General features: G+C 36.8%; 1 protein-coding gene and 1 long non-coding RNA gene across 2 annotated transcripts in view; one reads left to right on the plus strand and one right to left on the minus strand.

Moving 5' to 3' along the window:
• The window catches only part of LOC108695799 (pro-neuregulin-3, membrane-bound isoform), a 635,203-nt gene that overhangs the window by 278,734 nt on the left and 344,423 nt on the right, over window positions 1-12,046 (plus strand). The window lies entirely within an intron of this gene.
• The window catches only part of LOC108696293, a 71,048-nt gene continuing 61,987 nt past the window's right edge, over window positions 2,986-12,046 (minus strand). The window contains exons 2-5 of the long non-coding RNA XR_005962467.1: window positions 9,611-9,680; window positions 8,829-8,898; window positions 5,342-5,411; window positions 2,986-4,458 (exon numbers count right to left, since the gene is read on the minus strand). This is a non-coding gene — a long non-coding RNA (uncharacterized LOC108696293). The remainder of the gene's footprint in view (window positions 4,459-5,341; window positions 5,412-8,828; window positions 8,899-9,610; window positions 9,681-12,046) is intronic.

The following is a 12,046-nucleotide window of genomic DNA, read 5'->3' on the forward strand; positions in this document are numbered from 1 at the left end:
TGACATTTTGTGAATGCTCAGTGATCAAATATAACATTTTCCATTTCAGTGAACTGGCCTTGAATGTAACTGTTTAAAATAAACCCCACTTTACCTGTATGTTCCAATGACCATCTCATTATAGATCACAATCCAAGCAAATGACACATCAGCTGGGGGAGGAGTCAACAAGATGGTTGCACTGACCTGAGTCTCTGCAGCAAGCCGGGGCTTAGAAAGGGCTTATACATGAGCTAAGTGGCCGAGGAATCGGAGAGACAGGAGAGGGGGTTCCCTCGCAAGTCAGCAGGGAAATCTGCTAAAGCAAGAGAGCAGAGTGGCCGGGGACACCAGAGACCTGGAAGTATCCAGCGGGACAGGGAATAGCCACGTGACTGCTCCCTCAGTGTATCCCCGTTGCAAAAGGGGAGACAGCCGGATCAGAATATAGCCACGCCACGCAGGAGTGGGCAGTGGGTCCCAGAACCCGGAAGCAGGAGGCATAGGCGGCGGTAACCAGCAGCTCGATAGCTACGGGTGTACTGTATCTGCAAAGAGAAAAAAGTAGTGGGCAGAGCCATCTGGAACCAAGTAGCCCTGAAGCCAAGAGTGAAGGTAAAGCTGTGGAAGGGATCAGGTCCCAGTGCAATGCACACGGGGCCTAGCAGGAATTATATAATGGTGATACATGTGGCCTCAGCGTCCCTGAAATATCCTGGAAACACCCAAAACCCAACTGAAAATTCCCTGAATAGGATTTGTGGGGCTGGCAGAGAGAAGAGAGAGGGGGGCAGTATATTGGTGGGCAGCTTCAAACCCTTACCCATGGGTAGCACGGAAAACACAGAGGGAGGAAACAGGTAGTGAACAAAAATTTAATAAAATTATGAACTTTTAACATGTGGTCCTTGTGACCATGCAATAACAGCATCCCAGCTGGAAAGTTTAAAATCTACAGCGCAGACAGCCCAAGAGAGGGGCCCTAATACCATAAGACCTCTCTTACACTACAGACGTTATAGGGAGATGGTATAAAGACATTTTTGCATTCGGAGGGATGGGGCTAGTCCTCGAGTTGGATAAAGACACAGAATAAGAGCCCAGAGAAGAGAATAGCTTAGTGTGTGGAAGATGGGCAAACAGCAAAAATCTAAAGCTGAATGGGAAAAGACCTTGCCCTTGCAAACAGAACTAGGGCCGCTGTTCAGAAAGGGAAAAATGGATTGGGCACAGCATAAAATGTCGCGAGCTCAGGAGCAAATGGAGGAAGCGGTCATCAGAGCAGGAAATTGAAGGGGAAGGAACGGTTGATATGGCAGCATATCTAACCAAATTACCTTCCAAAGCAGATATAAAGGTCTTGCTGCAAGAATTAACTTCCACTATAAAGGAGGGTTTAAAACTGCTAAAAAAAGGACATAACCTTGTTGGCAAGCAGAATGGAAGACCTGGAATCATGTCAAAGTAAGATAATATCTAACCAAAAAATAATGCATACGAATATTCTCTCCCACGGACAGAAATGCAAAGGCAGATAGAAGACCTAGAGAACAGAGGGAGAAGAAATAACATCCGAATAAGAGGAATGCCAGAAACTATCAAAAAATTAAGATATTAAAACATCATTATCCAGATTGTTTAACAACATTTTGAAGAGAGATTTGTCCATGGACATAGACATTGAATGGGCACATAGGGTGCAAAAATCGAAATTTGCATGTTCAAATGCACCAAGGGACATTCTATGCTGTATAATTCTATTTTCCCTAACATCCAGCAGAGAGGGGCAACAAGCTATAATTCGACTACCTAGGGATACAAAAAACTTCCTTACAAAGATGCAATTGCCTCAGATGAATCTCCCAGGATGGCTCATACCAGACCCTTGCCAGGCAGATTTAAAGTACACACAACAAGGAGAGTGGAGATAGTTACAAACATCAAGGGGAACAGAGGGAACTTCAAGATCAAGAGGCTCCTCTCCAAAAAAAGGAACATAATAATTGGTCCCTGCCCTACAGGACAATAAATATAATGTTAATATGTTGGAAATGAATCTTAAAATGAAACATGGAAGGTGGTGATTGGCCACAGTGTAATAACTTGAAGCCAAGGGAAGAGACTAAAGACTTTAGCAGTCTATAAAGACAATTATTCATATAAGGGTTTGGCGGAAAAGTTAAAGATGAAATGTTTGTGGGGTTTTTTTCCCATTACCCTGCATTACTATGTTTGCAAAGGAATGAGGGGTAAGATAGGAAGAGTAGACAAAATCCCCCCAGGCCCCTAGGGGGAACATAGATTTCTTATATAAAATGCAGTAGTGTTGTAGTTTATTGTAGCCTTAAATGTCTGCATTATAGTGGTCCTCTTTAAGCACTCACAAGCGTATATTTAGGGTTATTGGGTTAGAAGTATGTTCAGAAGTATGCCACACAGTGAATTTCAAGATGTTATCTTATATTTATTTGTATGATTTCACTTATGAGCAGTTATATATAAACTTAATTGTATAACTCCATCTAAACAGAGAGTCTTCTATATCTATATAGACAAATATAATTACACATATGCATTTCCATATACTCTTGTATATAACTTTATCAACATGGGCATGTAAACACACCCACTGGAAAAAAAAAAGTAGAATAACATATACTCATATACTATATAATAGTCAACATAATGAATATCACAGTTCATTAAGAGGGATTTAGGGGATGGTGCAGTTAGGTCACCAAATGTCTGACATCTAGAGAAGTAGTAAGGTAATTAGGAGGGGTAGAGCAGAAAAGGGTCTACATGTTCTATAATTTAACAAAGGGGGGACAAAGGAAGGACAAGGTGAGCTAGGGATGGGCGAATCTGACCCGTTTTATCAAAAATTTGCCGCCTGCATAATGTTGCCAACGCCCATTAAAGTCTATGGGCGTAAAAAAATATTTTGTTGTGCGGCAAAATTTTTTTTGACTCACATTTTTTTTTTGACGCACAACACCATACATGTCTATTGGCGTCATTTTTGCGGCAAAACAAGGTGAAAAAATTTGGTCCATCCCTAGAAACTACGTAAAAGGTTCAAAAAGTCATGCAAATAAAGAGGACACTATTTTTAAGGATTAGAGGGTTTCAATCTTAATTTTGGATACTAAAAAGCATGAACTATAACGAAGCATGGAATTGGGCCTATTGCCACGGGGTTAAGAAGGCAACTAATTATAAAGAATAGAAAACGGATAGAAGCCCATATGGAAATCGAGAATATTGTATGCCCTGGCTAGAGGATAAAAATTATGTTATGTGCAGCATCACAGCTGCATCCAGTAGGAAACAGAAAAAAGACAACCACATCACCCAACAATATGGTGCCAAGGCACACTTAGTCGCCCTTAGGAAACAGCCAGAGAAAACAACACCTTTACTCTCGCCTAGTTGGTGAGCATACTTGTTTTCCAACTTTTTTTTCTCTTCTTTCTTTTTTTCTTTTTCCCTTTTCTATTCTTAAAGAAAACAATTTAGGACAAAAAGGCAGTGAATGTAAAGGGTATAAAGTAAAATGGACGAAAATATGTGTACAGTCTTAAGCTATAATGTGTATGGGCTAAATGAGCCTGTCAAAAGGAGTCAAAATTTTTCACACTTGTAAAAAGCTGCAAGCTAAAATAGATTTGGTAAACACACTTTAAAGAAGGTCATAATCCAAAACTTGTGGATAAACAGTATACTCAGATAAACTATAGCAACAACCCACAGAAGAAAGCAACAGGCGTAATGACAATGATTCATAAAGATTTACCTTTTGAGATACAGGATAATAAAAAAGACAAGGACGGTAGATTTGTTATAATAAAAGGAAAGATAGGGGCATTAAAAGTCACCATAGCCAATGTTTATGTACCAAACCAAACACAAGTGAAATTTTTAACTAAGTTTCTAGATACATTGGGCATCTTTAAGGAAGGCTTAGTTATATTGGGTGGAGATCTTAATCTGATGTTTAAACTTCTCTAAAAGTAAAAGCCATATGTCTTTTAAACGATTAAAAAAATAAAACAAAAACTAGCAGAGATGCATTTAGTGGATACTTGGAGAGTCTTGCATCCTAAGGAGAAGAACTACACCCACTTCTCAAAAACCCATCAAGTGTACTCTGGGATAGATTATACATTTTTTTTTTTTAACTAGAGTGGCTGCATTTGGAAACTAAAGCCAATATAGATATAGGACTGCTTTCCGATCACTCTCCTTTTACCCTTAAGATAGATTTGCCCCAAATAATTGAGAGAAAATTCACATGGAGATTTAATCATTTATTACTGCATAAAAAAGAAACAAAGCAAAAGACTGGAGATGTTACAACTAATTTTACAAGAGAAAATTGTTACAAGAGAAAACTCTGGTCCAGATGTTAGTCCGGCTACAGTATGGGAAATGGGGAAATGTGTGCTCAGAGGTCAACTGATAGCCTTTAGTAGCAACCTAAAAAAAGAAACTGAAAAGCAAATTAATGTATTAATCAAGGAAATACAGGAGATGGAACAAACGCATAAAGTAAATATAACTGAAGCCAAAACAACACAATTAGAGAATAAAAGATTGCAGCTGAAAGCCATATTGGATCTATACACTTATAAGGTATATATGAATAGTAAACAGAGGTGGTATGAACTCGGTGATAAATGCAATAAACATTTTGCTCAAAGATTTAAAAAAATTAATCAGGTAACCCACATAACCTCAATAAAAGACAGATCAGAGGATATGTTATGATACACACAACATAGTAAAAGTATTTCAACAATACTATCAAACATTATATGGGTTACAAACAAATAAACCACAAAAAGAAAAGCTAGATGAAATTGACCAATTTATAATATAGGCACAGTTGTCCCCTTGGCCAGTAAAGGAAAGGGACATATTGGATTTACCATTTACAGCACAAGAAATAGGGGATACAATAGACTCGTTAGAGGCATGAAAAAGTCTGGGACCTGATGGGTACAGTGCTCTATATTATAAAGTGTATAAAAAAGAATTAGTCCCCCTATTAAGCTCATAGTTTAATTCAATGGATCAAATACATGGTTTCCACAAGCAAGCAAAAGAAGCACATATTACTATTATTCCAAAACCCGGCAAAGATCCTCAATTATGTTCTAGTTATAGGCCAATTTCCCTAATAAATATTGATCTAAAAATATATGCCAAAATGAGAACAGATTAAAAAAACACTTACCAGATTTAAGTCACGAGGATTAAGCAGGTTTCATACCGAAAAGAGAGTGTAAAGACAACATATATAAAATTATATCACTAATGCATTTGACTAAAAGAGATAAAAACCTTTACCACTAATTACCACAGATGCCGAAAAAAGCTTTTGACAGGGTCACATGGCTCTTCTTGGAAAAAACAAGAAAGGCTTTGGTCTAGGGGATATAACAAATAATCGCATTTTAGCATTATACAAAGAATCATATTCTAGAGTAAAAGTCAATGGTACTTTATCTTCCAGCGGCTTTTTCAGATGACATGCTATTATTTATCTCCAATCCAACAATTTCCCTACCAAATCTTCTTAATCAGATTAACCATTATGGAACCATATCACATTTTCTCTAAATCACAGATTCTTAATATTAATATAACAGGTAGTTTAAGGAACATATTGGAGCAAAGTTTTCCCTTTAAATGGGTAAAACATAACATCAGATATTTAGGGGTGAACGTCAGATAAATATAATAGATATATCATTTATTAACAGAACTTAAATCTGACATTTCGGCCCTATCCAAGGCCTTTCTCAAAGTGCTGAAACATTGAAGTATGCCTTAAATCTACACTTTTGGCGGGAAACCAACAGTGTCACAATGATGTGTCAGTTAACTTAAAATACATTAACCCCTTGCACCCGTGTCTGCTGATTTACTTCTTATTTTTTGGACATAATAATAATATGCATAAACTACCAAATGGCGTTGAAGGCAACAGTACCAACGATGATTCCAACCAGTTGCTCATTAAAGAAAAACTATACCCCCCCAAACAATGTAGGTCTCTATTAAAAGATACTGAGTAAAACAGCTCATGTGTAAAACCCTGCTTCATGTAAATGAACCATTATCATAATAATATACTTTTTTAGTAGTATGTGCCATTGGGTAATCATAAATAGTAAATTGCCATTTTAAAAAATAAGGGCCGCCCCCTGAGATCGTAAGATTCACTGTGCACTCATACAAACCACATGTAAGGTCACATGAGCCAATTAACAGACAGAGTTCTGCCTTTTGCTTCCTCACTTCTTCCTGTTACAGTTAGTGTTGTAGTATTTCTGGTCAGGTGATCTCTGGTGATCTCTGAGGCAGCACAGATAGAGTCACGAAGGCAAGAGATGTAAAATGGCAATATTTATGTAAATATACCAGTTTGGTAAGATTCTTTAATATGTCATTCAATTTGATATAAACTATCTGTTGCTTAAGTATTCATTTTGGGGGTATAGTTTTCCTTTAAGGCTAAATAACTTCCATCATAGTGATGATCCCTTCCTGCTCAACTCCACTTCTGCCTAAATCCTTGACGATCTACACCTGTGGATAGCACCATTACCGACAGTGTACTATGGCTGCAAAAAATCTGCACAGTAGTTCCCGCAGAGGCTGCTAAGAATGTGTACAGCGGATCCCGCAGAGGCTGCTAAGAATGTGTACAGCATATCTCGCAGAGGCTGCTAAAAAGTACGTGAATGCTTACCTTCCCTTGGAGAGATTCTTGCCGCTTGTATGCATGGATGTGGGCCCGACATATGGCGAACACAGATCAAGTGTTGTGGATTTGAATTCCCTTAATGTGTGACTTGGATAGCACAGAAGGGTAGGCTATACATCTAACTCGTGGGGAGTTTCCCCGTGGTTGGTAAGCTGAGAACACTTTTCATCATCTTCTTTTGTACCGGGGTCAAATAAAAATCTGTGCTGAGTCGCTTGTTGCTATACACCCATGAGGGTAGCAACAGCACTGCAACGACTTGTGGGGAGTTTCCCTGTGGTTGATGAGCTGAGAACACTTTCCATCATCTTTGTTTGTACTGGGGTCAAATAAAAATCAGTGCCGAGACGCTTGTTGCTATACACCCATGAGGGTAGCAACAGAGCTGCAGCAAGGAAGATTTCTCCACAACAAACTTAACGGATTTGACGGTGGGGTTCTTATTTAATGGCCATTCATAACATTTGAACATTTTTTTTTTATTTATTGAATTTGTCTATTTTTTGTATTTTATTAATTTTTATGTCTTTTATCACATTGTTGATCTAAAAATTTTAAGTGGAGACACTACTTACTTATTATTTAAGATTAACACAAAAGCTTAAAACAGAAATAAAAATTTTATAAAGTAACTTTATGTAGTATGGGGCAATTAGTGGTCTTTGGGGTGGTTGATATAATTTTGTTTTTTATAGGTGGGTCCACATGTTATATAGTGATTATGATACATGGATTAATTCACTTAATGGTGTTCTGGTTTTGACGTATAGAGATGCGACTGGCCTCACTTAATTATATATTTTCCATCACTTTATGATTAGTTTGATGTGTATGTAGAACACAGGGACTGGTCAGTCTAATTTCTGGCTGTGGTCAATTGAATCCTCCGACTAACAATAACATAATACGTTTATTATAGTATACTAACAAGGAGGGTTCTCAAATCACTATATATTTAGCCTTTTAGAGCAGCTGACAGCCTCAGATATATTTAATAGATCGAACTTATCTTCAAGAGTTTTACATAGTAGCAATATTTTGTAATTTATGTGTAACTTATTATTAACGATTAGATACAAATGTGCTACTTTGGGCTTTGTTTTTAACCATTTATGTTCTTTATATGTGTTATTGTTGATGGATTTTTTTTATAGGGTATATGTTTGTTGAGGTATGTGTAACTAGGGGGTTAATGTATTTTAACTTAACTGACATCATTGTGACACTGTTGGTTTCCCGCCAAAAGTGTAGATTTAAGGCATACTTACAATGTTTCAGCACTTTGAGAAAGGCCTTGGATAGGGCCGAAACATCAGATTGAAGCTCTGTTAATAAATGGTTATTTTGTTTTATAAGTCCTGAGAGTGCGGATCCTTCGTGAACTATGATGTAAATATTGATGTTTCTGCACTCAGGCATGCAAATTGATTTTGTTGAGAGTGCTGGTAGCCCTTTGGATTATTTATTTATATATAGAGAGAGAGAGAGAGAGAGAGAGAGAGAGAGAGAGAGAGAGAGAGAGATATAGATATATATATAGATATATATAGAGAGAGATGTATATAGAGAGAGATATATATATAGAGAGAGATATATATAGAGAGAGATATATATAGAGACAGATATATATAGAGAGAGAGATATATATATATATATATAGAGAGAGAGAGAGAGAGAGAGAGAGAGAGATATATATAGATATCTATATATAGATATAGATATCTATATATAGATATAGATATCTATATATAGATATATATATATATATATATATATATATATATATATATAGATATAGATAGATAGATAGATAGATATATAAATTTCACATAGAGCCGCACACCATTTTCTTCTTCGTGAATCAAGTGATATTTATTTGCATAGATTTGTTTTCCAACGTTTCGGCCCTCTTCAGGGCCTTTATCAAGGATACATACATGCAATAGTGACTGTGTATTTATACCCCCACCTGTGTTTGAAATTTTGGCGCCAAGTATGATGTCATCAAAGGTTTGAACTTCACGTCACTAATTGGCCATTGAAAAAAATAGTCAAAAGAAACAAGATATCTTACCTCACCACTGGGTGTCACGGTTGTGCTGCAGACATGAGGAGCCCTTATAGTAACTTTTCTGTCGTGAAATCTGTGAAGTTTATACAAAGTGTCTATATATAGAGATATAGAGATATATATAGATATATATAGAGAGAGAGAGATAGAGAGAGAGATAGAGAGAGAGATAGAGAGAGAGAGAGATATATAGAGAGAGAGAGAGAGAGAGAGAGAGAGAGAGAGAGAGAGAGAGAGAGAGAGATATAGAGAGAGATATATAGATAGAGAGAGATATATAGATATAGAGAGAGATATATAGATATAGAGAGAGATATATAGATAGATATATATATAGATAGATATATAGAGAGAGAGAGATATATATATATATATAGAGAGAGAGAGAGAGATATAGATAGATATATATAGATATCTATATATATATATAGATATCTATATATAGATATAGATATAGATAGATAGATATATATATATATATATATATATATATATATATATATATATATATATACATATATAGATATATAAATTTCACATAGAGCCGCACACCATTTTCTTCTTCGTGAATCAAGTGATATTTATTTGCATAGATTTGTTTTCCAACGTTTCGGCCCTCTTCAGGGCCTTTATCAAGGATACATACATGCAATAGTGACTGTGTATTTATACCCCCACCTGTGTTTGAAATTTTGGCGCCAAGTATGATGTCATCAAAGGTTTGAACTTCACATCACTAATTGGCCATTGAAAAAAATACAGTCAAAAGAAACAAGATATCTTACCTCACCACTGGGTGTCACGGTTGTGCTGCAGACATGAGGAGCCCTTATAGTAACTTTTCTGTCGTGAAATCTGTGAAGTTTATACAAAGTGTCTATTTAGTTACAGAAATGACAGTGTTATCTTTTTTTTTTTTTTCAAACATGTTTTTATTCGAAGTGATAAAGCAAAATCACAAGACATACAGTTACAGATTAACATGAAGCAGATAATACCGTGATTATGGCAATAAACGTAAACATAACAATAACAATTTAAACAGTCAGCTCAGTTATGGCGAATAGCATGGGGGGGTCGATCCTGTAAGAGTTAGTTCGGATAAGAGGTCAATAGTCTGTTGGTTTGGTGACTTCTGGGAGGTGCAGTATCGGGTTGTAATGACTCTTGTTGTAGCGCTGCTAGATATTGGGATGACTCCATGATCAAAGGGTGATTCTTGAGAGTTTCCATATCATACCATGCGGTATGTCGAAAGGTGTAGATTGTGAGGCATTTAATTCGTTAGATGTATCGTGTTCTTTCTTGGTTACGGTTTCCAACCAGTCCATATGGAAAATGTGATGTAATTTTTGTTTTACTAATATCATTGGTGGGGGGTCGGCGTGTAGCCATTGTTGTAATCAGTGTTATCTTTTAAAAGTTAAAAACAGAAACAATGAAACAAAAAACATCCATTAAAAACAAATTTGAACAATAGTCAATGTTTTAGCCTTGTTTTTCCATTTTTTACAAGCTCTTTGCTTTTTTATTTGCTGTCTTAACTGTAAATAGCTATATGGAAAGCTTTTTAATTTAAAAAGCAATTTAGCACTAGTTGGCCATTTAATCCCTTTGGAGCAACAGTATCCAGCTCATGGATCCAGTAGGCCTCTCTTTTCAGCAGGGTTTGCGCATAGTCCCCTCCTCGTGGTCCGACTTGAACCTGATCTATTGGCATACATGTTTCGCAACTAACTGCTGTGAAATATCTTGTTTTTTGGTTGCCTTATCATTTTTATCGGGGTTCAATGCGGCCCTGATGCTAGACCTATGCATGCACATTCGTTCCTTTAGCTGTCTAACAGTCTTTCCGCAATATATTAAGCCACAGGGACATTTCACTATATAGACGACCATGGACGTAGTGCAAGTCATCCTGTGCTTAATATTGTATTTTTTGCCTGTTTGGGGGTGCGTGAAGCTGTTTCCTGTAATTAAACTGTTACATAAAATACATCCCCCACATTTGTATACTCCCGGGCGTTGCATTAAGAAATGCTGTTTTTGTGCTGTTGTATATTTATCTACGGGGTCTGAAGGGCTTAAATTCTCTTTTAAATTTCTTCCCCTTCTGTAACTGAATTTTGGCATGATTGGCAGTTTTCTATTTAGATTGTCATCACCGGCAACTATCTCCCAGTGCTTTCGGACACTCTGACGGACATGACTGGATTGCACCCCGTATTGGCTTACATAATATACGTCTTTTGCAGTATTTTTTCGTTTCTCCTCAGTGTCATCTGTATCACATAGTGCTTTATTTTGATCTTGGGTCAAAGCCCACTGTTTTGTATCTTCCACCAATTTATTTGGGTAACCCCTGTCTAAGAATTTCTTACTCATGATTTCAAGGTCTTGGGCCCTTTTCTCAGGATCACTGTCTATGCGCACCACCCTTAACATCTGTGATTTTGGCAAAGAGCTCAGTAAGTGCTTCGGGTGGTTGCTATGGTAATGAACCATGGTGTTCCTGTCAGTTGGTTTGACATGTATACAAGTGTGGATCCTATTTTCTTTCTTGTAAACCTTTACATCAAGAAAATCAATCTGTTCACTATCATATTTTAGAGTGAATCTGACTGGGCTAACCAATTCGTTTAATTCATTCACAAATTGCTGTAAATCGCTTACTGGACCCAGCCATACAAAAAAAAATATCGTCAATGAAACGCATGTAAAATGCGCCATACTTTTTAAACATTGAGTGACCCAAAATATTTTCATTTTCATATGCATACATGTATGAATTTGCATAGACAGGAGTGACCTTTGATCCCATTGCTGTGCCGGTACATTGTATGTAATATTGGTTCTCAAATTTAAAGTAATTTTTATAGAGAATGAAATGCAGTAAAGACAAAATGAATTCCACAGGGGGTCCACTGTACTGATCATTCCCTGTTAATAATTCACGCACGGCGTCTATGCCTTCTTTATGCGGAATACAAGTGTACAGGCTCTGCACGTCCATGGTAACAAAGGTCATTTCAGATAAAGGCAAACTTATACTTTGTATCATTTTCAAAAAGTCATTTGTGTCCTTCAGGTAACTGCCAATTTGCTGGATACACGGTTGGAGTAAAAAGTCAACATATTCAGCTATCCCTTCATTCAAAGATCCATTAGATGAAATAATAGAACGTCCTGGTGGCTGGGATAAATTTTTGTGGATCTTGGGG

Source organism: Xenopus laevis, chromosome 7L (genome assembly GCF_017654675.1).
Source record: "Xenopus laevis strain J_2021 chromosome 7L, Xenopus_laevis_v10.1, whole genome shotgun sequence".
NCBI classification, from domain to species: Eukaryota; Metazoa; Chordata; class Amphibia; order Anura; family Pipidae; genus Xenopus; species Xenopus laevis.